Source organism: Macaca mulatta, chromosome 16 (assembly GCF_049350105.2).
Source record: "Macaca mulatta isolate MMU2019108-1 chromosome 16, T2T-MMU8v2.0, whole genome shotgun sequence".
Lineage (NCBI taxonomy): Eukaryota > Metazoa > Chordata > Mammalia > Primates > Cercopithecidae > Macaca > Macaca mulatta.
Genome location: NC_133421.1, coordinates 35,781,290 through 35,807,965, shown reverse-complemented (window position 1 = coordinate 35,807,965; position 26,676 = coordinate 35,781,290). Strand labels below are relative to the sequence as shown.

At 39.5% G+C, this 26,676-nt stretch overlaps 1 pseudogene across 2 annotated transcripts in view; it reads left to right on the top strand.

Annotated features, from left to right (window-relative positions):
- The window catches only part of LOC106996333 (translation machinery-associated protein 16 pseudogene), a 38,730-nt pseudogene extending 16,884 nt beyond the window's left edge, over positions 1-21,846 (top strand). The window contains exon 2 of one of the 2 annotated variants that reach the window (XR_013406189.1): positions 19,980-21,846. The product of XR_013406189.1 is annotated as a translation machinery-associated protein 16 pseudogene, transcript variant X1 (transcript). The remainder of the gene's footprint in view (positions 1-19,979) is intronic. The other variant, XR_013406190.1, reaches the window with a different exon arrangement.
- Positions 21,847-26,676: the final 4,830 nt, after the last annotated feature.

The window sequence follows — 26,676 nt, the reverse complement described above, 5'->3', positions numbered from 1 at the left end:
AGGGACAATTAGACTTCTTGTTTTCCTAACTGAATACCCTTTATTTCTTTCTCTTGCCTGATTGCCCTAGCCAGAACTTCCAACACTATGTTGAATAGGAGTGGTGAGAGAGGGCATCCCTGCTTAAAGCGCAGTATTGGGGTGGGAGTTACCTGATTTTCCAGGTGTTGTGTGTCTCAGTTCCCCTGGCTAGGAAAAGGGATTCCCTTCCCCCTTGCACTTCCCAGGTGAGGTGATGCCTCGCCCTGCTTAAGCTCTCGCTGGTTGGGCTGCAACAGCTGACCAGCACCGATTGTCCAGCACTCCCCAGTGAGATGAACCCAGTACCTCAGTTGATAATGCAGAAATCACCTGTCTTCTGTGTCGCTTGCGCTGGGAGCTGGAGACTGGAGCTGTTCCTATTTGGCCATCTTGCTCCGCCCACCAATCTGTTTCTAATTTTTATTGTGGGATACTTTTTTTCACTATAGGCCTCAATGTGCTTTGAAATGTCCCTTTCTATATTCTACAAAAAAAAAAAAAAAAAGTGCTTAAAACCTCCTGAATCAAAACAAAAGTTAAACATGGGGAGATGAATGCACATGTTGCAAGGTATTTTTACAGATAGCTTGTTTCCAGTTTTTATTATGGGATATTCAGTTTTTAACTATAGGTCTCTTTTGGCTCTGAAAAGTTCCTTTGTAGTTTCTAAAAACAAAGTGTTTCCATCCTGTACTTAGTAGATTTTACTAAAAGAGTATTTTCAACCTTTTTAATAGAAACAAAGGTTTATTAATTCTGTGAGGTGAATCCACACATCACAAAGTATTTTTACAGATAGCTTGTTTCTAGTTTTTGTCACAGGATATTTGGGTTTTCACGGTAGGCCTCAATGACTTTGAAATTTCCCTTTGTAGTTTCTACAAAAAGAGTGTTTCCATCCTGCTGAATCAAAGCAAAGATTTAGCTCTGTGAAATAAATCCACACATCTTAAAGTATTTTCACAGATAACTTTTTACTAGTTTTCATTGCAGCATATTCGGTATTTTGACTATAGGCCTAAATAGGCTCCAAACTGTTCCTTTGTAGATTCTACTGAAAGAGTATTTCCAGCCTGCTGAATCAAAACAAAGGTATAACTCTTTGAGATGAATGCACACATTGCACAGCATTTGGACAGATAGCTTGTTTCCAGTTTTTATCACGGAATATGCTGTTTTTCACTATAGGCCTAAATCGGCTCCGAAGTGTCCCTTCTTAGATTCTAGAAGAATAGTGTTTCCTACCTGCTGAATCAACACAATGGCTTACTCCTGTGAGAAGAACCCATAGATCTCAAAGCAAGTTCACAGATCGCTTGTTTCTAGGTTTTATTGCAGAATGATTGGTTTCTCACTGTAGGCTTCATTGGACTCTGAAATGTCAATTTGTAGATTCTCCAAAAAGAGTGTTTCCAACCTACTTAATCCAAATAAATGCTTCACTCTGTAAAATAAATACAAACATCACAAAGCATTTCAACGGATAGCTTGTTTCTAGTTTTAATCAAGGGATATTCAATCTTTCTCCGTAGACCTCAATGGTCTCTGAAATGTTTTGTCGTAGATTTTACAAAAAGAGTGTTGCCAGCCAGCTGAATCAATACAAACGTTTAACTGTGTGAGATAAATCTTCACATCACAAAACATTTTTACAGATACTTTGTTTCTAATTTTCATGGCGAAATATTCTGTTTTTCACTATAGGCCTCAATGGACTCCAAAATATTTCTTTGTAGATTTTACAAAAGAGTGTTTCCGACTTACTGAAACAAAACAAAGATTAAACTCTGTGAGATGAATCCACACATTGCGAAGCATTTTCACACATTACTTGTTTCTAGTTTTTATCAAGGAATATTCAGTTTTCCACTGTAGGCCTCAATGGGTTCCAAAATGTCCCTTCACAGATTCTACAAAAAGAGTGTTTCAAACCTGCTGAATAAAAACTGCGATTTAACTCTGTAAAATGAATCCATGCATTGCCAAGAATTTTTACCAATAGTTTGTTTCTAGTTTTAATTGCAGGATATTTGGTTTTACACTAGAGGCCTCAGTGGCCTCCAAAATGTCCCTTTGTAGATTCCATAAAAAGGGTGTTTCCAACCTCCCATTCGTAGATTTTGTGAAGACTGTTTCCATCCTGCTGAATCAGAAAAACTTTAACTCTGTGAGATGAATTCATGCATCACAAAACCTTTTCACAGACAGCATGTTTCAAGTTTTTTTATTTTATTTATTTTATTTTTTTATTATTTTTTTATTTTATTTTATTTTTTTTAATTATTATTATACTTTAAGTTCTAGGGTACATGTGTATAACGTGCAGGTTTGTTACATATGTATACTTGTGCCATGTTGCTGTGCTGCACCCATCAACTCGTCAGCACCCAACAACTCGTCATTTACAACAGGTATAACTCCCAATGTAATACCTCCGCCCTCCCCCCTACCCCCTCCCCAGGATAGGCCCCGGTGTGTGATGTTCCCCTTCCCGAGTCCAAGTGATCTCATTGTTCAGTTCCCACCTATGAGTGAGAACATGCGGTGTTTGGTTTTCTGTTTTTGTGATAGTTTGCTAAGAATGATGGTTTCCAGCTGCATCCATGTCCCTACAAAGGATACAAACTCATCCTTTTTTATGGCTGCATAGTATTCCATGGTGTATATGTGCCACATTTTCTTAATCCAGTCTGTCACTGATGGACATTTGGGTTGATTCCAAATCTTTGCTATTGTGAATAGTGCTGCAATAAACATACGTGTGCATGTGTCTTTATAGCAGCATGATTTATAATCCTTTGGGTATATACCCAGTAATGGGATGGCTGGGTCATATGGTACATCTAGTTCTAGATCCTTGAGGAATCGCCATACTGTTTTCCATAATGGTTGAACTAGTTTACAATCCCACCAACAGTGTAAAAGTGTTCCTATTTCTCCACATCCTCTCCAGCACCTGTTGTTTCCTGATTTTTTAATGATTGCCATTCTAACTGGTGTGAGATGGTATCTCATTGTGGTTTTGATTTGCAATTCTCTGATGGACAGTGATGATGAGCATTTTTTCATGTGTCTGTTGGCTGTATGAATGTCCTCTTTTGAGAAATGTCTGTTCATATCCTTTGCCCACTTTTTGATGGGGTTGTTTGTTTTTTTCTTGTAAATGTGTTTGAGTTCTTTGTAGGTTCTGGATATTAGCCCTTTGTCTGATGAGTAGATTGCAAAAATTTTCTCCCATTCTGTAGGTTGCCTGTTCACTCGGATGGTAGTTTCTTTTGCTGTGCAGAAGCTCTTTAGTTTAATGAGATCCCATTTGTCAATTTTGGCTTTTGCTGCCGTTCCTTTTGGTGTCTTAGACATGAAGACTTTGCCCATGCCTATGTCCTGAATGGTACTACCTAGGTTTTCCTCTAGGGTTTTTATGGTATTAGGTCTAACATTTAAGTCTCTAATCCATCTTGAATTAATTTTTGTATAAGGAGTAAGGAAAGGATCCAGTTTCAGCTTTCTACTTATGGCTAGCCAATTTTCCCAGCACCATTTATTAAATAGGGAATCATTTCCCCATTTCTTGTTTCTCTCAGGTTTGTCAAAGATCAGATGGCTGTAGATGTGTGGTATTATTTCTGAGGACTCTGTTCTGTTCCATTGGTCTATATCTCTGTTTTGGTACCAGTACCATACTGTTTTGGTTACTGTAGCCTTGTAGTATAGTTTGAAGTCAGGTAGCGTGATGCCTCCAGCTTTGTTCTTTTGACTTAGGATTGTCTTGGAGATGCAGGGTCTTTTTTGGTTCCATATGAACTTTAAAGCAGTTTTTTCCAATTCTGTGAAGAAATTCATTGGTAGCTTGATGGGGATGGCATTGAATCTATAAATTACCTTGGGCAGTATGGCCATTTTCACAATATTGATTATTCCTATCCATGAGCATGGTATGTTCTTCCATTTGTTTGTGTCCTCTTTTATTTCACTGAGCAGTGGTTTGTAGTTCTCTTTGAAGAGGTCCTTTACATCCCTTGTAAGTTGGATTCCTAGGTATTTTATTCTCTTTGAAGCAATTGTGAATGGAAGTTCATTCATGATTTGGCTCTCTGTTTGTTTGCTACTGGTGTATACGAATGCTTGTGATTTTTGCACATTAATTTTGTATCCTGAGACATTTCTGAAGTTGCTTATCAGCTTAAGAGGATTTTGGGCTGAGACAATGGGATTTTCTAAATATACAATCATGTCATCTGCAAAGAGGGACAATTTGACTTCTTCTTTTCCTAACTGAATACCCTTTATTTCTTTTTCTTGCCTGATTGCCTTAGCCAGAACTTCCAACACTATGTTGAATAGGAGTGGTGAGAGAGGGCATCCCTGTCTTGTGCCAGTTTTCAAAGGGAATTTTTCCAGTTTTTGCCCATTCAGTATGATATTGGCTGTGGGTTTGTCATAAATAGCTCTTATTATTTTGAGGTACGTTCCATCAATACCGTATTTATTGAGCGTTTTTAGCATGAAGGGCTGTTGAATTTTGTCAAATGCCTTTTCTGCATCTATTGAGATAATCATGTGGTTCTTGTCTTTGGTTCTGTTTATATGCTGGATTATGTTTATTGATTTGCGTATGTTGAACCAGCCTTGCATCCCAGGGATGAAGCCCACTTGATCATGGTGGATAAGCTTTTGGATGTGCTGCTGAATCCGGTTTGCCAGTATTTTATTGAGGATTTTTGCATCGATGTTCTTCAGGGATATTGGTCTAAAATTCTCTTTTTTTGTTGTGTCTATGCCAGGCTTTGGTATCAGGATGATGTTGGCCTCAGAAAATGAGTTAGGGAGGATTCCCTCTTTTTCTATTGATTGGAATAGTTTCAGAAGGAATGGTACCAGCTCCTCCTTGTACCTCTGGTAGAATTCAGCTGTGAATCCATCTGGTCCTGGACTTTTTTTGGTTGGTAGGCTATTAATTATTGCCTCAATTTCAGAGCCTGCTATTGGTCTATTCAGCGATTCAAATTCTTCCTGTTTTAGTCTTGGAAGAGTGTAAGTGTCCAGGAAATTATCCATTTCTTCTAGATTTTCCAGTTTATTTGCATAGAGGTGTTTATAGTATTCTCTGATGGTAGTTTGTATTTCTGTGGGGTCGGTGGTGATATCCCCTTTATCATTTTTTATTGCGTCTATTTGATTCTTCTCTCTTTTCTTCTTTATTAGTCTTGCTAGCGGTCTGTCAATTTTGTTGATCTTTTCAAAACACCAACTCCTGGATTCATTGATTTTTTTGGAGGCTTTTTTGTGTCTCTATCTCCTTCAGGTCTGCTCTGATCTTAGTTATTTCTTGCCTTCTGCTAGCTTTTGAATGCGTTTGCTCTTGCTTCTCTAGTTCTTTTAATTGTGCTGTTAGAGTGTCAATTTTAGATCTTTCCTGCTTTCTCTTGTGGGCATTTAGTGCTATAAATTTCCCTCTACACACTGCTTTAATTGTGTCCCAGAGATTCTGGTATGTTGTATCTTTGTTCTTATTGGTTTCAAAGAACATCTTTATTTGTGCCTTCATTTCGTTATGTACCCAGTAGTCATTCAGGAAGAAGTTGTTCAGTTTCCATGTAGTTGAGCGGTTTTGATTGAGTTTCTTAGTCCTGAGTTCTAGTTTGATTGCACTGTGGTCTGAGAGACAGTTTGTTATAATTTCTGTTCTTGTACATTTGCTGAGGAGTGCTTTACTTCCAATTATGTGGTCAATTTTCGAATAAGTGCTATGTGGTGCTGAGAAGAATGTATATTCTGTTGATTAGGGGTGGAGAGTTCTATAGATGTCTATTAGGTCTGCTTGCTGCAGAGATGAGTTCAATTCCTGGATATCCTTGTTCACTTTCTGTCTTGTTGATCTGTCTAATGTTGACAGTGGAGTGTTGAAGTCTCCAATTATTATTGTATGGGAGTCTAAGTCTCTTTGTAAGTCTCTAAGGACTTGCTTTATGAATCTGGGTGCTCCTGTATTGGGTGCATATATATTTAGGATAGTTAGCTCTTCCTGTTGTATTGATCCTTTTACCATTATGTAATGGCCTTCTTTGTCTCTTTTGATCTTTGATGGTTTAAAGTCTGTTTTGTCAGAGACTAGTATTGCAACCCCTGCTTTTTTTTGTTCTCCATTTGCTTGGTAGATCTTCCTCCATCCCTTTATTTTGAGCCTATGTATGTCTCTGCGTGTGAGATGGGTCTCCTGAATACAGCAGACTGATGGGTCTTGACTCTTTATCCAGTTTGCCAATCTGTGTCTTTTAATTGGAGCATTTAGTCCATTTACATTTAAGGTTAATATTGTTATGTGTGAACTTGATCCTGCCATTATGATATTAACTGGTTATTTTGCTCGTTAGTTGATGCAGTTTCTTCCTAGCCTCGATGGTCTTTACATTTTGGCATGTTTTTGCAATGGCTGGTACCGGTTGTTCCTTTCCATGTTGAGTGCTTCCTTCAGGGTCTCTTGTAAGGCAGGCCTAGTGGTGACAAAATCTCTAAGCGTTTGCTTATCTGTAAAGGATTTTATTTCTCTTTCACTTGTGAAACTTAGTTTGATTGGATATGAAATTCTGGGTTGAAAATTCTTTTCTTTAAGAATATTGAATATTGGCCCCCACTCTCTTCTGGCTTGTAGAGTTTCTGCCGAGAGATCTGCTGTTAGTCTGATGGGCTTCCCTTTGTGGGTAACCCGACCTTTTTCTCTGGCTGTCCTTAAGATTTTTTCCTTCATTTCAACTTTGGTGAATCTGGCAGTTATGTGTCTTGGAGTTGCTCTTCTCGAGGAGTATCTTTGTGGCATTCTCTGTATTTCCTGGATTTGAATGTTGGCCTGCCCTACTAGGTTGGGGAAGTTCTCCTGGATGATATCCTGAAGAGTGTTTTCCAACTTGGTTCCATTTTCCCTGTGACTTTCAGGCACCCCAATCAGACGTAGATTTGGTCTTTTTACATAATCCCATACTTCTTGCAGGCTTTGTTCATTTCTTTTTCTTCTTTTTTCTTTTGGTTTCTCTTCTCGCTTCATTTTGTTCATTTGATCCTCAATCGCTGATACTCTTTCTTCCAGTTGATCGAGTCGGTTACTGAAGCTTGTGCATTTGTCACGTATTTCTCGTGTCATGGGTTTCATCTCTTTCATTTTGTTTATGACCTTCTCTGCATTAATTACTCTAGCCATCAATTCTTCCACTTTTTTTTCAAGATTTTTAGTTTCTTTGCACTGGGTACATAATTCCTCCTTTAGCTCTGAGAAGTTTGATGGACTGAAGCCTTCTTCTCTCATCTCGTCAAAGTCATTCTCCGTCAAGCTTTGATCCGTTGTTGGCGATGAGCTGCACTCCTTTCCCGGGGGAGATGCGCTCTTATTTTTTGAATTTCCAGCTTTTCTGCCCTGCTTTTTCCCCATCTTTGTGGTTTTATCTGCCACTGGTCTTTGATGATGATGGTGACGTACTGATGGGGTGTTGGTGTGGGTGTCCTTCCTGTTTGATAGTTTTCCTTCTAACAGTCAGGACCTTCAGCTGTAAGTCTGTTGGAGATTGCTTGAGGTCCACTCCAGACCCTGTTTGCCTGGGTGTCAGCAGCAGAGGCTGCAGAAGATAGAATATTTCTGAACAGCGAGTGTACCTGTCTGATTCTTGCTTTGGAGGCTTCCTCTCAGGGGTGTACTCCACCCTGTGAGGTGTGGGGTGTCAGACTGCCCCTAGTGGGGGATGTCTCCCAGTTAGGCTACTCAGGGGTCAGGGACCCACTTGAGCAGGCAGTCTGTCCCTTGTCAGATCTCAACCTGCATGTTGGGAGATCCACTACTCTCTTCAAAGCTGTCAGACAGAGTCGTTTGCATCTGCAGAGGTTTCTGCTGTTTTTGTTATTGTTTACTGTGCCCTGTCCCCAGAGGTGGAGTCTACAGAGACAGGCAGGTTTCCTTGAGCTGCTGTGAGCTCCAGCCAGTTCGAGCTTCCCAGCAGCTTTGTTTACCTACTTAAGCCTCAGCAATGGCTGGTGCCCCTCCCCCAGCCTCGCCGCTGCCTTGCCGCGATATCGCAGACTGCTGTGCTAGCAATGAGGGAGGCTCCATGGGCGTGGGACCCTCCCGGCCAGGTGTGGGATATGATCTCCTTGTGTGCCTGTTTGCTTAAAGCGCAGTATTGGGGTGGGAGTTACCCGATTTTCCAGGTGTTGTGTGTCTCAGTTCCCCTGGCTCGGAAAAGGGATTCCCTTCCCCCTTGCGCTTCCCAGGTGAGGTGATGCCTCGCGTTGCTTCAGCTCTCACTGGTCGGGCTGCAGCAGCTGACCAGCACCGATCGTCCGGCATTCCCCAGAGAGATGAACCCAGTACCTCAGTTGAAAATGCAGAAATCACCGGTCTTCTGTGTCGCTCGCACTGGGAGTTGGAGACTGGAGCTGTTCCTATTCGGCCACCTTGCTCCGCCCCCCTATTATTATTATTATACTTTAAGTTCTAGGGTACATGTGCATTACGTGCAAGTTTGTTACATATGTATACTTGTGCCATGTTGGTGTGCTGGACCTATCAACTCGTCAGCACCCATCTACTCAGCATTTACATCAGTTATAACTCCCAATGCAATTCTTCCCCCCCTTCCCCTCCTCGTGATAGGCCCCGGTGTGTGATGTTCCCCTTCCCGAGTCCAAGTGATCTCATTGTTCAGTTCCCACCTATGAGTGAGAACATGTGGTGTTTAGTTTTCTGTTCTTGCAATAGTTAGCTGAGAAAGATCGTTTCCAGCTGCATCCATGTCCCTACAAAGGACTCAAACTCATCCTTTTTATGGTTGCATAGTATTCCATGGTGTATATGTGCCACATTTTCTTAATCCAGTCTGTCACTGATGGACATTTGGGTTGATTCCAAGTCTTTGCTATTGTGAATAGTGCTACAATAAATATACATGTGCATGTGTCCTTATAGCAGCATGATTTATAATCCTTTGAGTATATCCCCAGTAATGGGATGGTTGGGTCATATGGTACTTCTAGTTCTAGATCCTTGAGGAATCGCCATACTGTTTTCCATAATGGTTGAACTAGTTTACAGTTCCACCAGCAGTGTAAAAGTGTTCCTATTTCTCCACATCCTCTCCAGCACCTGTTGTTTCCTGACTTTTTAATGATTGCCATTCTAACTGGTGTGAGATGGTATCTCATTGTGGTTTTGATTTGCAATTCTCTGATGGACAGTGATGATGAGCATTTTTTCATGTGTCTGTTGGCTGTATGCATGTCTTCTTTTGAGAACTGTCTGTTCATATCCTTTGCCCACTTTTTGATGGGGTTGTTTGTTTTTTTCTTGTAAATGTGTTTGAGTTCTTTGTAGGTTCGGGATATTAGCCCTTTGTCAGATGAGTAGATCGTAAAAATTTTCTCCCATTCTGTAGGTTGCCTGTTCACTCGGATGGTAGTTTCTTTTGCTGTGCAGAAGCTCTTTAGTTTAATTAGATCCCATTTGTCAATTTTGGCTTTTGTTGCCGTTGCTTTTGGTGTTTTAGACATGAAGTCCTTGCCTATGCCTATGTCCTGAATGGTATTACCTAGGTTTTCTTCTAGCGTTTTTATGGTTTTATGTCTAACATTTAAGTCTCTAATCCATCTTGAATTAATTTTCATATAACGAGTAAGGAAAGGATCCAGTTTCAGCTTTCTACTTATGGCTAGCCAATTTTCCCAGCATCATTTATTAAATAGGGAATCCTTTCCCCATTTCTTGGTTTTGTCATGTTTGTCAAAGATCAGATGGCTGTAGATGTGTGGTATTATTTCTGAGGACTCTGTTCTGTTCCATTGGTCTATATCTCTGTTTTGGTACCAGTTCCATGCTGTTTTGGTTACTGTAACCTTGTAGTATAGTTTGAAGTCAGGTAGTGTGATGCCTCCAGCTGTCTTCTTTTGACTTAGGACTCTCTTGGCAATGCGGGCTCTTTTTTGACTCCATATGAACTTCAAAGCAGTTTTTTCCAATTCTGTGAAGAAACTCATTGGTAGCTTGATGGGGATGGCATTGAATCTATAAATTACCTTGGGCAGTAGAGCCATTTTCACGATGTTGATTATTCCTATCCATGAGCATGGTATGTTCTTCCATTTCTTTGTGTCCTCTTTTATTTCACTGAGCAGTGGTTTGTAGTTCTCCTTGAAGAGGTCCTTTACATCCCTTGTAAGTTGGATTCCTAGGTATTTCATTCTCTTTGAAGCAATTGTGAATAGAAGTTCATTCATGATTTTGCTCTCTGTTTGTCTGTTACTGGTGTATAAGAATGCTTGTGATTTTTGCACATTAATTTTGTAACCTGAGACTTTGCTGAAGTTGCTTATCAGCTTAAGGAGATTTGGGGCTGAGACAATGGGGTTTCTAAATATACAATCATGTCATCTGCAAACAGGGACAATTAGACTTCTTGTTTTCCTAACTGAATACCCTTTATTTCTTTCTCTTGCCTGATTGCCGTAGCCAGAACTTTCAACACTATGTTGAATAGGAGTGATGAGAGAAGGCATCCCTGCCTTGTGCCAGTTTTCAAAGGGAATTTTTCAAGTTTTTGCCCATTCAGTATGATATTGACTGTGGGTTTGTCATAAATAGCTCTTAGTATTTTGAGATACATTCCATCAATACGGAATTCATTGAGCGTTTTTAGCATGCAGGGCTGTTGAATTTTGTGAAAGGCCTTTTCTGCATCTATTGAGATAATCATGTGGTTTTTGTCTTTGGTTCTGTTTACATGCTGGATTAAGTTTATTGATTTGTGTATGTTCAACCAGCCTTGCATCCCAGGGATGAAGCCCACTTGATCATGGTGGATAAGCTTTTGGATGTGCTGCTGGATTCGGGTTGCCAGTATTTTATTGAGGATTTTTGCATCAATGTTCATCAGGGATATTGGTCTAAAATTCTCTTGTTTTTTGGTGTATCTCTGCCAGGCTTTGGTATCAGGATGATGTTGGCCTCAGAAAATGAGTTAGGGAGGATTTCCCCTTTTTCTATTGATTGGAATAGTTTCAGAAGTAATGGTACCAGCTCCTCCTTGTACCTCTAGTAGAATTTGGCTGTGAATCCACCTAGTTCTGGACTTTTTTTGGTTGGTAGGCTATTAATTGTTGCCTCAATTTCAGAGCCTGCTATTGATCTATTCAGGGATTCAGCTTCTTCCTGGTTTAGTCTTAGGAGGGTATAAGTGTCCAGGAAAGTATCCATTTCTTCTAGATTTTCTAGTTTATTTGCATAGAGGTGTTTATAGTATTCTCTGATGGTAGTTTGTATTTCTGTAGGGTTGGTGGTTATATCCCCTTTATCATTTTTTATTGCGTCTATTTGATTCTTCTCTCTTTTCTTCTGTATTGGTCTTGCTAGCGGTCTACCAATTTTGTAGATCTTTTCAAAAAACCAACTCCTGGATTCATTGACTTTTTGTAGGATTTTTTCGTGTCTCTATCTCCTTCAGTTCTGCTCTGATCTTAGTTATTTCTTGCCTTCTGCTGGCTTTCGAATGTGTTTGCTCTTGCTTCTCTAGTTCTTTTAATTGTGATGTTAGAGTGTCAATTTTAGATCTTTCCTGCTTCCTCTTGTGGGCATTTAGTGCTATAAATTTCCCTCTACACATTGCTTTAAGTGTGTCCCAGAGATTCTGGTATGTTGTGTCTTTGTTCTCATTGGTTCAAAGAACATCTTTATTTCTGCCTTCATTTTGTTATGTACCCAGTAGTCATTCAGGAGCAGGTTATTCAGTTTCCATGTAGTTGAGCGGTTTTGATTGAGTTTCTTAGTCCTGAGTTCTAGTTTGATTGCACTGTGGTCTGAGAGACAGTTTGTTATAATTTCTGTTCTTGTACATTTGCTGAGGAGTGCTTTACTTCCAATTATGTGGTCAATTTTGGAATAAGTGTGATGTGGTGCTGAGAAGAATGTATGTTCTGTTGATTTGGGGTGGAGAGTTCTGTAGAAGCCTAGTAGGTCTGCTTGCTGCAGAGATGAGTTCAATTCCTGGATATGCTTGTTCACTTTCTGTCTTGTTGATCTGTCTAATGTTGACAGTGGGGTGTTGAAGTCTCCCATTATTATTGTATGGAAGTCTAAGTCTCTTTGTAAGTCTCTAAGGACTTGCTTTACCTTCCTGTTGAATTGATCCCTTTACTATTATGTAATGGCCTGCTTTGTCTCTTTTTATCTTTTATGGTTTAAAATCTGTTTAATCAGAGACTAGTATTGCAACCCATGCTTTTTTTTTGTTCTCCATTTGCTTGGTAGATCTTCCTCCATCCCTTTATTTTGAGCCTATTATGTCTCTGCATGTGAGACGGGTCTCCTGAATACAGGAAATGGATAATCTTGACTGTTTATCCAGTTTGCCAGTCTATGTCTTTTAATTGGAGCATTTAGTCCATTTACATTTAAGGTTAATGTTTTTATGTGTGAACCTGATCTGGCCATTATGATATTTACTGGTTATTTTGCTCGTAAGTTGATGCAGTTTCTTCCTAGCGTCGATGGTCTTTACATTTTGGCATGTTTTTGCACTGGCTTGTACCGGTTGTTCCTTTCCATGTTTAGTGCTTCCTTCAGGGTCTCTTGTAAGGCAGGCCTGGTGGTTACAAAATCTGTAAACATTTGCTTATCTGTAAAGGATTTTATTTCTCCTTCACTTATGAAACTTAGTTTGGCTGGATATGAAATTCTGGGTTTAAAATTGTTTTCTTGAAGAATGTTGAATATTGGCCCCCACTCTCTTCTGGCTTGTAGAGTTTCTGCCGAGAGATCTGCTGTTAGTCTGATGGGCTTCCCTTTGTGGGTAACCCGACCTCTTTCTCTGGCTTCCCTTAAGGTTTTTTCCTTCATTTCAACTTTGGTGAATCTGGTAATTATGTTTCTTGGAGTTGCTCTTCTCGAGGAGTATCTTTGCGGTGTTCTCTGTATTTCTTGAATTTGAATGTTGGCCTGGCCTACTAGGTGGGGAAGTTCTCTTGGATGATATCCTGAAGAGTGGTTTCCAACTTAATTCCATTTTCCCTCTCACTTTCAGGCACCCCAATCAGATGTAGATTTGGTCTTTTTACATAATCCCATACTTCTTGCAGGCTTTGTTCATTTCTTTTTCTTCTTTTTTCTTTAGATTTCTCTTCTCGCTTCATTTCATTCATTTGATCCTCAATCGCTGATACTCTTTCTTCCAGTTGATCGAGTCAGTTACTGAAGCTTGTGCATTTGTCATGTATTTCTCGTGTCATGGTTTTCATCTCTGTCAGTTCGTTTATGGCCTTCTCTGCATTAATTATTCTGGTTATCAATTCTTCCACTCTATTTTCAAGATTTTTAGTTTCTGTGCACTGGGTACATAATCCCTCCTTTAGCTCTGAGAAGTTTGATGGACTGAAGCCTTCTTCTCTTATCTCGTTAAAGTCATTCTCCATCCAGCTTTGATCCGTTGCTGGCGATGAGCTGTGTTCCTTTGCAGGGGGAGATGTGCCCTTATTTTTTGAATTTCCAGCTTTTCTGCCCTGCTTTTTCCCCATCTTTGTGTTTTTATCTGCCTCTGGTCTTTGATGATGGTGACATACTGATGGGGTTTTGGTGTGGGTGTCCTTCCTGTTTGTTAGTTTTCCTTCTAAGAGTCAGACCCTCAGCTGTACGTCTGTTGGAGATTGCCTGAGTTCCACTCCAGACCCTGTTTGCCTGGATGTTAGCAGCAGAGGCTGCAGAAGATAGAATATTGCTGAACAGCGAGTGTATCTGTCTGATTCTTGCTTTGGAAGCTTCCTCTCAGGGGTGTACTCCACCATGTGAGGTGTGGGGTGTCGGTCTGCCCCTATTGGGGGATGTCTCCCAGTAAGGCTACTCAGGGGTCAGGGACCCACTTGAGCAGGCAGTCTGTCCATTCTCAGATCTGAACCTCCGTGTTGGTAGATCTACTGCTCTCTTCAAAGCTGTCAGACAGAGTCGTTTGCATCTGCAGAGGTTTCTGCTGCTTTTTGTTGTTGTTGTTGTTGTTTAGCTGTGCCCTGTCCCCAGAGGTGGAGTCTACAGAGACAGGCAGGTTTCCTTGAGCTGCTGTGAGCTCCACCCAATTCAAGCTTCCCAGCAGCTTTGTTTACCTACTTAAGCCTCAGCATGGCAGGTGCCCCTCCCCCAACCTCGCTGCTGCCTTGCCGTTAGATTGCATACTGCTGTGCTAGCAATGAGTGAGGCTCCGTGGGTGTGGGACCCTCCCAGCCAGGTGTGGGATATAATCTCCTGGTGTGCCTGTTTGCTAAGACCTTTGGTAAAGTGCAGTATTGGGGTGGGAGTTACCCGATTTTCCAGGTGTTGTGTCTCAGTTCCCCTGGCTAAGAAAAGGGATTTCCTTTCCCCTTGCACTTCCCAGGTGAAGTGATGCCTCGCTCTGCTTCAGCTCTCTCTGGTCGGGCTGCAGCAGCTGACCAGCACCGATTATCCTGCACTCCCTAGTGAGATGAACCCAGTACCTCAGTTGAAAATGCAGAAATCACCTGTCTTCTGTGTCGCTCACGCTGGGAGCTGGAGACTGGAGCTCTTCGTATTCGGCCATCTTGCTCCAGCCTGACATAAGGTATCTTTGAAAAAACTTCAGGATATGTGCATTCATTTCACAGATTTAAACCCTTCTTTTTATTGGGCAGTTTGGAAACACTGTTTTTGTAGTATCTGTGAAAGGATATTTGGGAGCACATAGAGGCCTAAGGGAAAAAAGGAAATATCTTCAGATAAAAACAAGAAAGAAGTTTTCTGAGAAACAGATTTGTGACATATGCATTCATCTCACAGAGTTAAAATTTTCTTCGGATTGAACAGTTTAGAAACTCAGTTTTTGTCCATTATTCGAATGGACATTTTGGAGCTCATTATGGCTAATGGTGAAAAAGAGAATATCCCAGGATAAAAACTACAAGGAAGCTATTTGTGAAACAGCTTTGAAATGTGTATATTTATCTCACAGAGTTAAACCTTTCTTTTCATTCAGCAGTTTGGAAACACTGTTATTGTAGTGCCTATGGAGGGATATTTTGGAGCAAATTGAGTCCTATGGTAAAAAAGGAAACATCTTCAGATAAAAACAAGAAAGAAATGTTCTGAGAAATTGATTTGTTATGTATGCATTCATCTCACAGAGTTAAACATTTCTTTGGGATCAGTACTTTGTAAACATTCTTGTCCATCCATTTGGGAGATCATTGAGGCCAAAGGCAAAAAAGCAAATATCACAGGATAAAAACTAGAAGGAAGCAATATAAGAAACCACTTTGTGATACGTGAATTCATCTCTCAGAGTTAAAACTTTCCTTTCATTCAGCAACTTCAAAACACTGCTTTTGTAGAATCTGTGAAGGGATATTTGGGAGGGTATTGAGGCTTATGGTGAAAAAGGAAACATCTTTAGATGAAAACAAGAAAGAAGATTTCTGAGAAACTGCTTTGTGATATGTCCCCTCATCTCACAGAATTATTCCATTCTTTGGATTCAGCAGTTTGGAAACAGTGTTTTGTCCATTCTGTGATTGGACATTAGGAAACTCACTGAGGCCAATGGCAAAAAAGTGAATATACCAGGATAAAAACTGCAAGGCAGTTAACTGAGAAACCACTTTGTGATGTTTTCATTCATCTCACAGAGTTGAACCTTTCTTTTCATTCAGCAGTTTTGAAACACTGTTTTTGTAGACTCTTCGAAGGGATATTTGGGAGCACATGAGGGCTTTTTTGAAAACAAAACATCTTCATATAAAAGTAAGAACAGAGCTTTCTGAGAGACTGCTTTGTTATGTGTGCATTCATCTCACAGAGCTGAACCATTCTTTGTATTTGACAATTTGGAAACACTATTTTTGTCCATTCCGTAAGTGGACATTTGAGAGCTTGTTGAGGCTAAAAGCGAAAAAATGAATTTCCCAAGATAAAACCTAGAAGGAATCTATCTGAGAAACAGCTTTGTGATGTGTGCCTACATCTCACAGAGTTAAAACATCATTTTGATTGAGCAGCATGGAAACACTGTTTTGTAGAATTTGTGAAGGGATATTTGGGAGCGCATTGAGGCCTATGGTGAAAAAGGATACATCTTCAGATAAAAACTACATAGAAGCTTTCTGAGAAACTGTTTAGTGATACAGGCATTCATCTCACAGAGTTAAAGCGTTCTTTGCATTCAGCAGTTTGGAAACACTCTATTTGTCCAGTTTGTGAGTGGACATTTGGGAACTCATTGAGGTCAATGGTGCAAAAGAGAATAACCAAGGATAAAAACTAGAAGGAAACTATCTGAGAAACCACTTTGAGATGTGTGCTTTCATCTTGCACAGTTAAACCTTTCTTTTCTTTCAGTGTTTTGGAAACACTGTTTTGGTAGAACCTGAGAAGGGATATTTTGGTGTGCATTGAGGCCTATGGTGAAAAAGGAAATATCTTCAGATAAAGGATAGAAAGAAGCTTTCTGAGAAGCTACTTTTCGATGTGTGCATTCATCCTACAGAATTAAAGCTTTCTTTGGATTCAGCTGTTTTGAAACACTGTTTGTGTCCATTCCACTTAGGGACATTTGTCCATTCAACTTAGGGACATTTGGGAGCTCATTGAAGCCAATGGCTAAAAAGTGAATACCCAAGCATAAAAACTAGAAGGAAACTATCTGAGAAACCTCTTTTTGAGGTGTGCATTCATCTCACAGAGTTTAACATTTCTTTTCATTCGGCAATTTTTATAGAATCTATGAAGGGAAAATTGGGAGTGCATTGAGTTCTGTGGTGAAAAAGAAAATATCTTCAGATGAAAACCAGAACAAAGCTTTCAGACAAACTGCTTTGTGATGTTTGCATTCATCTGACAGAGGTAAAGCCTTTTTTGGTTCAGCAGTTTGGAAATACAGTTTTCGTCCATTCTGTTAATGGACATTTGGGATCTCATTGAAGCCAATAGTAAAAAAGCAAATATTCCAAAGTAAAACGTAGAAGGAAGCTGTATGATCAACTGCTTTGTAACGTGTGCATTCATCTCACAGAGTTAAACCTTAGTTTTCATTCAGCAGTTTGGAAACGATTTTTTTGTACAGAATCTGTGAAGGGATATTTTGGAGCGTATTGAGGCCTATGTTGAAAAAGGAAATATCTTCAAATAAAAACTATAAAAAAGCTTTCTGAGAAACTGCTTTGTGACGTGTGCATTCATCTCACAGAGTTAAACATTTCTTTGGATTCAGCAGGTTGCAAAAACTGTTTTTGTCCATTTTGCAAATGGATATTTTGGAGCTCATTGAGTCCACAAGTGAAAAAGTGAATATCCCATGTTAAAAGCAACAAGGAAGCAATCTGATAAACTGCTTTGTGATGTAAGCATTTATCTTGTGGAGTAAGTTCTTTCTTTTTGTTCAACGTTTTGGAAACATTGTTTTTGTAGAATCTGTGGAGGGATATTTGGGAGTGCATTGAGTACTATGGTGAAAAAGGATATATCTTCAGATAAAAACGAGAAAGAGGGTTTCTGAGAAACCACATTGTGATGTGTACATTCATCTCATAGAGTTAAAGCTTCCTATGCATTCATCCGTTTGGAAACACTGTTTTTGTCCATTTTGTGATTTGATGTATGGAAACTCATTTGGGCCAATGGCGAAAAAGCAAATATACCAGGATAAAAACTAGAAGGAAGCTATCTGATCAATTGCTTTGTGATGTTTACATTCATCTCACAGAGTTAAACCATTCTTTTGATGCAGCAGTTTTGAAACAGTGTTTTTTAAAAGCTGCGAAGGGATATTTTGGAGTGCATTGAGGCCTATGCTGAGAAAGCAAATATCTTCACATAAAAACTAGAAAGAAGCTTTCTGAGAAACTGCTTTGTGATATACACATTCATCTCAGAGTTAGGTATTTCTTTGGATTCAGCAGTTTGGAAACCCTGTTTTTGTCCATTGTGCGAATGGACATTTGGGAGCACATTGAGATCAAAGGAGACAAAGGGAATATCGCAGGATAAAAACTTTAAGGAAGCTATCTGAGAAACCGCTTTGTGATATGTGCATTCATTTCACAGAGTTAAACATTTCTTTTCATTCAGGAGTTTGGAATCACCATTTTTGTAGTATCTATGTTGTGATATTTGGGAGTGCTTTGAGGCCAATGATGAAAAAGGAGACATCTTCAGATAAAAACTAGAAAGAAGCTTTTTGAGAAACTGATTCATGATGTGGTTTTTAATCCCACAGAATTAAAGCTTTCTTTGGATTCAGCAGTTTAGAAACACTATTTATCTCCATTCTGCAAATAGACATTTTGGAGCCCATGAGGCCAAAGGTGAAAAAGCAAATAGTCCAGGATAAAAACTAGAAGCAAAGTATCTGCAAAACTGCTTTTTGATTGGGCATTCATCTCACAGAGTAAAGTCTTTATTTTCATTCAGCAGTTTAAAAAAAATGTTTTTGTAGAATATGTGAAAAGATAATTGGGAGTGCACTGAGGCCTATGGTGAGAAAGGAATCATCTTCAGATAAAAACTAGAAAGAGACTTTCTGAGAAACTGCTTTGTGATATGTGCATTTATCTCACAGAGTTAAACTTTTCTTTGGATTCAGCAGTTTGGATATACTATTTTTCTCCATTCTGTGAATGCACATTTTGGAGCACATTGAGGCTGATGGTGAAAAGTGAATATTCCAGGATAAATACTGGATGGGAGGTCTCTGAGAAACTGCTTTGTGATACATGCAATCATGTCACATATTTAAAATTTTCTTTTGATTCAGCAGTTTGGATAAACTATTTTTGTAGGATATGCGAAAAGATATTTGGGAGTGCATTGAGGCCTATGGTAAAAAAGAAAACACCTTCACATAAAAAGTAGAAAGATGCCTTCTCAGATACTGTTTTGTGATGTGAGCATTCATTTCACAGATTTAAACCTCTGGATACAGCAGTTCAGAGACAGTGTTTATGCCCATTCTGTGAATTGTTGTTTGAGAGCTCATTGAGGTCAATGGCGAAAAAGTGAATATCCAAGGATAAAAGCTAGAAGGAAGCTATCTGAGACACCCATTTGTAATGTGTGCATTCATCTCACAGATTTAAACCTTTCTTTTCATTCAGTGCTTTGGAAACACGGTTTTTGTAGAATTTGTGAACAGATATTTGGGAGTGCTTTGAGGCCTATAGTGGTAAATAAAATATCTTCAAATAAAATCCAGAAAGAAGCTTCCTTAGAAACTGGTTTCTTGGCTGGGCGCAGTGGCTCAAGCCTGTAATCCCAGCACTTTGGGAGGCCGAGACGGGTGGATCACGAGGTCAGGAGATCGAGACCATCCTGGCTAACACGGTGAAACCCCGTCTCTACTAAAAAAATACAAAAAACTAGCCGGGTGAGGTGGCGGGCCCCTGTAGTCCCAGCTACTTGGGAGGTTGAGGCAGAAGAATGGCGTGAACCTGGGAGGTGGAGCTTGCAGTGAGCTGAGATCCGGCCACTGCACTCCAGCCTGGGTGACAGAGCAAGACTCCCTCTCAAAAAAAAAAAAAAAAAAAAAAAAAAAAAGACACTGGTTTCTGATGTTTACATTCATCTCATGAAGGTAATCCTTTCTTTTCATTCAGCAGTTTGGAAACACTGTATATGTCCATTGTGTGAATGGACATTTGGGAGCTCATTGAGGCCAATGGTGAAAAAGTGAATATCCCACTATAAAGAAAAGAAGTAAGGTATCTGAGAAGCAGCTTTGTGATGTGTGCATTCATCTCACAGGGTTAAACCTTTGTGTTCATTCAGACGTTTGGTAACACTGTTTTTGTAGAATCTATGAAATTATATTTGGGAGTGCATTGAGGACTAATGTGAAAAAGGAAACCTCTTCAGATAAAAACTGGAAAGAAACTTTCTGAGAAACTGTTTTGTGATGTGTGCATTCATCTCATACAGTTAAACCTTTCTTTTCATTCAGCAGTTTGGAAACATTGTTTTTGTAGAATCTGCGATGGGATGTTTGGGAGCACAATGAGGTCTACAGTGAAAAAGGAATCACCTTCAGATAAAAACGAGAAAGAAGCCTTCTGAGAAACTGCTTTTCGACGTCTTCATTCATCTCACAGAGTTAAACCTTACTTTTCATTCAGCAGTTTGGAAACACTGTTTGTGTCCATTCTGCAAAAGGACAATTGGGAACTCCTTGAGGCCAAAGGTGAAAAAGTGAATATTCCAGGATAAAAACTAGAAGGAAGCTATCTGAGAAAATGCTTCATGATGTGTGCATTCATCTCGTGGAGTTAAATCTTTCTTTTAATTCAGTATTTTGGAAACACTATTTTTGTAGAATGTGTGAAGGGATATTTGGGAGCACATTGAGACCTATGGTGAAAAAGGAATCATGTTCAGATAAAAACAAGAAGGAAGCTTTCTGAGAAACTGTTTTGTGATGAATGCATTCATCTTACAGAGTTAAAACTTTCTTTTGAATTAGCACTTTGGAAACACTGTCATTGTCCATTCTGTGAGTAGACATTGGGGTACTCATTGAGGCCAGCTGAAAAAAGTGAATACCAAAGGAAAAAACTAGAAGGAATCTATCTGAGAAACTGCTTTGTGTTGCATGCATTCATCTGGTAGAGTTAAGACTTTATTTTCATTCATCAGTTTGGAAACACTGTTTTTGTAGAATCTGCAAAGGGAAATTTGGGAGCACATTGATTCTTATGGTGAAAAAGGAAACATCTTCAGATAAAAACTAGAAAGAAGAGGCCCCACGTGGGATTCGACCCGGGTGCTCTTGTGAGCTGCTGCTTCTGCGGTCAGTGAGATTACCTGGGTCTAGAGTATGGAGCTGCTCCGTGGCCACGAGGACATCACCATGCCTAAAGCACCAAAGGGAAAAAGTGCAGAACGGGAAAAAAAAGTCATCCATCCATATAGTAGAAAAGCAGCTCAAATTACGAGAAAGGCCCACAAACAAGAAAAAAAGGAAAAATTGAAGAATGAAAAGGCCTTGCGTCTCAACCTTATTGGTGAAAAACTGCAATGGTTTCAAAACCATCTTGATCCCCAAAAGAACAGATATTCAAAGAAAGATGCTTGTCAACTAATTGACAGGTACTTGAATCGATTCAGCAGTGAGCTGGAGCAGATTGGGTTACATAACAGTATTAGGGACAGGCAGGGGAGGCGGCACTGTTCCCGGGAGACCGTCATCAAGCAGACCATGGAGCGGGAGCGACAGCAGTATGAAGGATATGGCCTTGAGATTCCTGACATCCTAAATGCAAGTAATCTGAAAACGTTCAGGGAATGGGACTTTGATCTGAAGAAATTACCGAACATTAAAATGAGAAAAATTGGCACTAATGATGCAATTCCCAAGAAGTGCAAGAGGAAAACTATTATAACTGTAGACCAAGATTTAGGGGAATTGGAACTAAACGATGAATCAAGTGATTCAGATGAGGAAATGACTGCAGTGGCCTAATTGTCTTCACTTGAATTGAAAATAAATAATTTGAGAGCTTCAAATTATATTCATTGATTATGGTACCTAATTGTCGAGATACTCTAGAGGAAAACCTAGGTAGTACCATTCAGGACATAGGCATGGGCAAAGACTTCATGTCTAAAACACCAAAAGCAACGGCAGCAAAAGCCAAAATTGACAAATGGGATCTCATTAAACTAAAGAGCTTCTGCACAGCAAAAGAAACTACCATCAGAGTGAACAGGCAACCTACAGAATGGGAGAAAATTTTTGCAATCTACTCATCTGACAAAGGGCTAATATCCAGAACCTACAAAGAACTCAAACACATTTACAAGAAAAAAACAAACAACCCCATCAAAAAGTGGGCAAAGGATATGAACAGGCAGTTCTCAAAAGAAGACATGCATACAGCCAACAGACACATGAAAAAATGCTCATCATCACTGGCCATCAGAGAAATGCAAATCAAAACCACAATGAGATACCATCTCACACCAGTTAGAATGGCGATCATTAAAAAGTCAGGAAATAACAGGTGCTGGAGAGGATGTGGAGAAATAGGAACACTTTTACACTGTTGGTGGGATTGTATACTAGTTCAACCATTATGGAAAACAGTATGGCGATTCCTCAAGGATCTAGAACTAGATGTACCATATGACCCAGCCATCCCATTACTGGGTATATACCCAAAGGATTATAAATCATGCTGCTATAAAGACACATGCACACGTATGTTTATTGCGGCACTATTCACAATAGCAAAGACTTGGAATCAACCCAAATGTCCATCAGTGACAGATTGGATTAAGAAAATGTGGCACATATACACCATGGAATACTATGCAGCCATAAAAAAGGGTGAGTTTGTGTCCTTTGTAGGGACATGGATGCAGCTGGAAACCATCATTCTTAGCAAACTTTCACAAGAACAGAAAACCAAACACCACATGTTCTCACTCATAGGTGGGAACTGAACAATGAGATCACTTGGACTCGGGAAGGGGAACATCACACACCGGGGCCTATCATGGGGAGGGGGGATGGGGGAGGGATTACATTGGGAGTTATATCTGATGTAAATGACGAGTTGATGGGTGCTGACGAGTTGATGGGTGCAGCACAGCAACATGGCACAAGTATACATATGTAACAAACCTGCACGTTATACACATGTACCCTAGAACTTAAAGTATAATAATAATAATAATAATAAAACTAGAAAGAAGATTTTGGACAAAATGTTTTGTGATGTGTGCATTCATCCAGAGAGTTAAAGCTTTCTTTGGATTCACCAGTATGGAAACACTGTTTTTGTCCATTCTGTGAAAGGACACTTGGGAGCTCATTGAGGCCAAAGGTGAAAAAGTAAATATTCCAAGGTAAAAACTAGAAGGAAGCTATCTGAGCAACCGCTTCGTGATGTGTGCATTCATCTCGCAGAGTTAAACTTTTTTTCATTCAGCAGTTTGGAGTCACTGTTTTTTCAGTACTTGTGAGGGAATATTTGGGAGTGCATTGAGACCTATAGTCAAAAAGGAAATATCCTCAGATAAAAAGTAGAAAGAAGCTTTTTGAGAAACTGATGTGTGATGTGTGCATTCATCTCACAGAGTTAAACATTTCTTTGCATTCAGCAGTTTAAAAGCACTATTTATCTCCATTCTGCAAATGAACCTTTTGCAGCTTATAAGGCCAAAGGTGAAAAACTGAATATTAAAGGATAAAAACTAGAAGGAAACTATGTGAAAATCCACTTTTTGATGTGTCCATTCACCTCCCAGAGGTAAACTTTTCTTTTCATTCACCAGTTTGGAAAAACTGTTTTGAAGAATGTGTGAAAGGATATTTGGGGGTGCATCGAGGTCTATGGTGAAAAAGGAAACATATTCAAATAAAAACAAAAAGAAGGTTTCTGAGAAACTGATTTGTGATGTGTACATTCATCTCACAGAATCAAACCACTCTTTGGATTCAGCAGCTTGGAAACACTGCTTTTGTCCATTGTGTATAAGGACATTTGGGAACTCATTGAGGCCAATGGCAAAAAAAGCAAATATCCCAGGACACAAACTAGAAGGAAGCTATCTGAGAAATTGCTTTGTGATGTGTGCATTCATCTCACAGAGTTAAACCTTTCTTTTCATTCAGCAGTTTAGAAACACTGTTTTTGTAGAATCTGCGAAGGGATTTGCCATAGGCAAAAAAGCGAATATCCCAGTATAAAATCTAGAAGGAAGCTGTCTGAGAAACTCACAGAATTAAACCTTTTTTTTCTCATTCAGGAGTTTGGTAACACTGTTTTGTGGACTCTGCAAAGGCATATTTGGGAGTGCATTGAGTCCTATGGTAAAAAGGAAACATCTTCAGATGAATGCTAGAAAGAAGCTTTGTGGAAAACTACTTTGTGATGTGTGAATTCATCTCACATAGCCAAACATTTCTTTGAATCAAGAGTTTTGAAACACGGTTTTTGTCCATTCTGCGAGTGACCATATGGGAGCTCATTGAGGCCAATGGTGAAAAAGTGAATTCCCAAAGATATAAACTAGAAGGAAGCTGAGAACCTGCTTTGTGATGTGTGCATTCATCTCACAGACTTAAACCTATCTTTTCATCCAGCAGTTTGGAAAAACTGTTTCTGTAGAATGTATGAAGGGATATTTGGGAGTGCATTGAGGCCTATGGTGAAAAAGGAAACATCTTCAGATAAATACAAGAAAGAAGCTTTCTGAGAAACTGCTTTGTGATGTGTGCATTCATCTCACATAGTTAAACCTTTCTTTGGATTCAGCAACTTGGATACACTGTTTTTGTCCATTGTGTGAATGGGCATTTGGGAGCTGATTCAGGACATTGCAAGAAACTGAATATCCCATGATAAAACAAGAAGGAAGCTATCTGAGAAACCGTTTTGTGATGTGAGCATTCATCTTGTGTAGTTATACTTTTGTTTTCATTCAGCAGTTTGGAAATACTATATTTTTAGAATCTGCGAATGGATATTTGGGATCTTATAGAGGCCCATGGTGAAGAAGGAAACATCTTCAGATGAAAACTAGATAGAAGCTTTCTGAGAAAATGCTTAGTGATGTGTGCATTCATCTTGCATGTTTAAAGCTTTCTGTGCATTTGGCCGTTTGGAAAAACTGTTTTTCTCCATTCTGTGAGTGGACTTTTTGGAACGCATTGAGATCAATGGCAAAAAGGGAATACCCAAGGATAAAAACTAGAAGGAAGCTATCTGAGAAAATGCTTTGTGATGCATATTCATGTCACAGAATTAAAACTTTCTTTTCATTCAGCAGTTTGGAAATACTGTTTTTGTAGACTCTATGAAGGGATATTTTGTGGCACATTGAGTCCTACGGTCCAAAATGAAACATCTTCAGATAAACACTAGAAAGAAGCTTTCTGAGAAACTACTTTATGATGTGTGCATTCATTTCACAGAGTTAAACTGTTCTTTGGATTCAGCAGTTTGGAAAGACTGTTTTTGTCCATTCTACAAGTGGACATTTGGGAGTTCATTGAGGCCAATGGCAAAAAAGTGAATATTCCAAAACAAAAACTGGAAGGAAGCTATCCAAGAAACCGTTTTGTGATGTGTGTATTCATCTCGCAGAGCTAAACCTTTCTTTTCATTCAGCAGTTTGGAAACGCTGCTTTTGTAGAATCTAATAAGAGATATTTTGGAGCACATTGAATCCTGTGGTCAAAAATGAAACATCCTCAGATCAACGTCAGAAAGAAACTTTCTGAGAAACTGCTTTGTGATGTGTGCATTGATCTCACACAGTTAAACTGTTCTTTGGATTCAGCAGTTTCGATAGACTGTTTTTGTCCATTCTGCAAGTGGATATTTAGGAGTTCATTGAGGCCAAAGGCCAAAAAGAGAATATTCCAATATAAAACTAGAAGGAAGCTGTCCGACAAACTACTTTGGAGGTGTGCATTCTTCACACAGAGTTAAACTTTTTTTTTTCATTCAGAAGTTTGGAAAAACTGTTTTTGTAGAATGTGCGAAAGGACATTTTTGAGTGCAATGAGGCCTATGATGAAAAACAAAACATATTCAGATAAAAAGGATAAAGTAGCTTTCTGAGAAACTGATTTGTGATGTGTGCATTCCTCTCACAGAGTTAAACATTTCTTTGGATTCAGCAGTTTGGAAACATTGTTATTGTCCATTGTGCAGATAGACATTTGGGAGCTAATTGAGTCCAAAGCCAAAAAAGAGAACATCCCATGGTAAAAACTAGAAGGAAGCTATATGAGAAACCGCATTGTGATGTGTACATTCGTCTTGCAGTGTTAAACCATTCTTTTCAGTCAGCAGCTTGGGAACACTGTTTTAGTAGAATGTGTGATGGGATATTTGGGAGCTCATTGAGGTCTACAGTGAAAAAGGAAACATCTTCAGATAAAAACAACAAAGAACCTGTGGGGAAAAGAAAGAGATCAACCTGTTACTGTGTCTATATAGAAAGAAGTAGACATAAGAGACTCCATTTTGTTCTGTATTTGAGATGCTGTTAACCTGTGACCCTACCCCCAACCTTGTCCTTGCAAGAGACATGAGCTGCGGTAACTCAAGGTTTAATGGATTTTGGGCGTGCAGGGTGTGTCTTTGTTCCTAAAAAAGCTAGGTATTGTCCAAGGTTTATCCCCATGTGATAGGATGAAACAATGCTGCTAAAAGGTTTATCTCTAGGCACAGGATTTTCCTTTAAACTTATTCATGTCACAGAGATCCTTGTTCTTATGTCTTACTGCTGATTTCCTCCCTAAAAACGATCCTATTGTCCTGCCACTCCCTTATCTTTAAGATGGTAAAGATAATTATCTATAAATACTAAGGGAACTCAGAGACCGGTGCCAGCATGGGTCCTCTGTAAGCTGAGCGCCGGTCCCCTGGGTCCCTGCTTTTCTTTCTCTATACTTTGTCTCTGTGTCTTATTTCTTTTCTCAAGTCTCTCATTCCACCTAACAAGAAACACCCGCAGATGTGGAGGGGCAGGCCACCCCTTCATCTGGTGCCCAACGTGGAAGCTTTTCTCTAAGGTGAAGGTACACTGGAGCATGGTAATTGAGGACAAGTCGATGAGAGACTCCCGAGTACGTCTACAGTCAGCCTTGCGGTAAGTTTGTGTGCTCGGAAGATCCTAGGGTAATA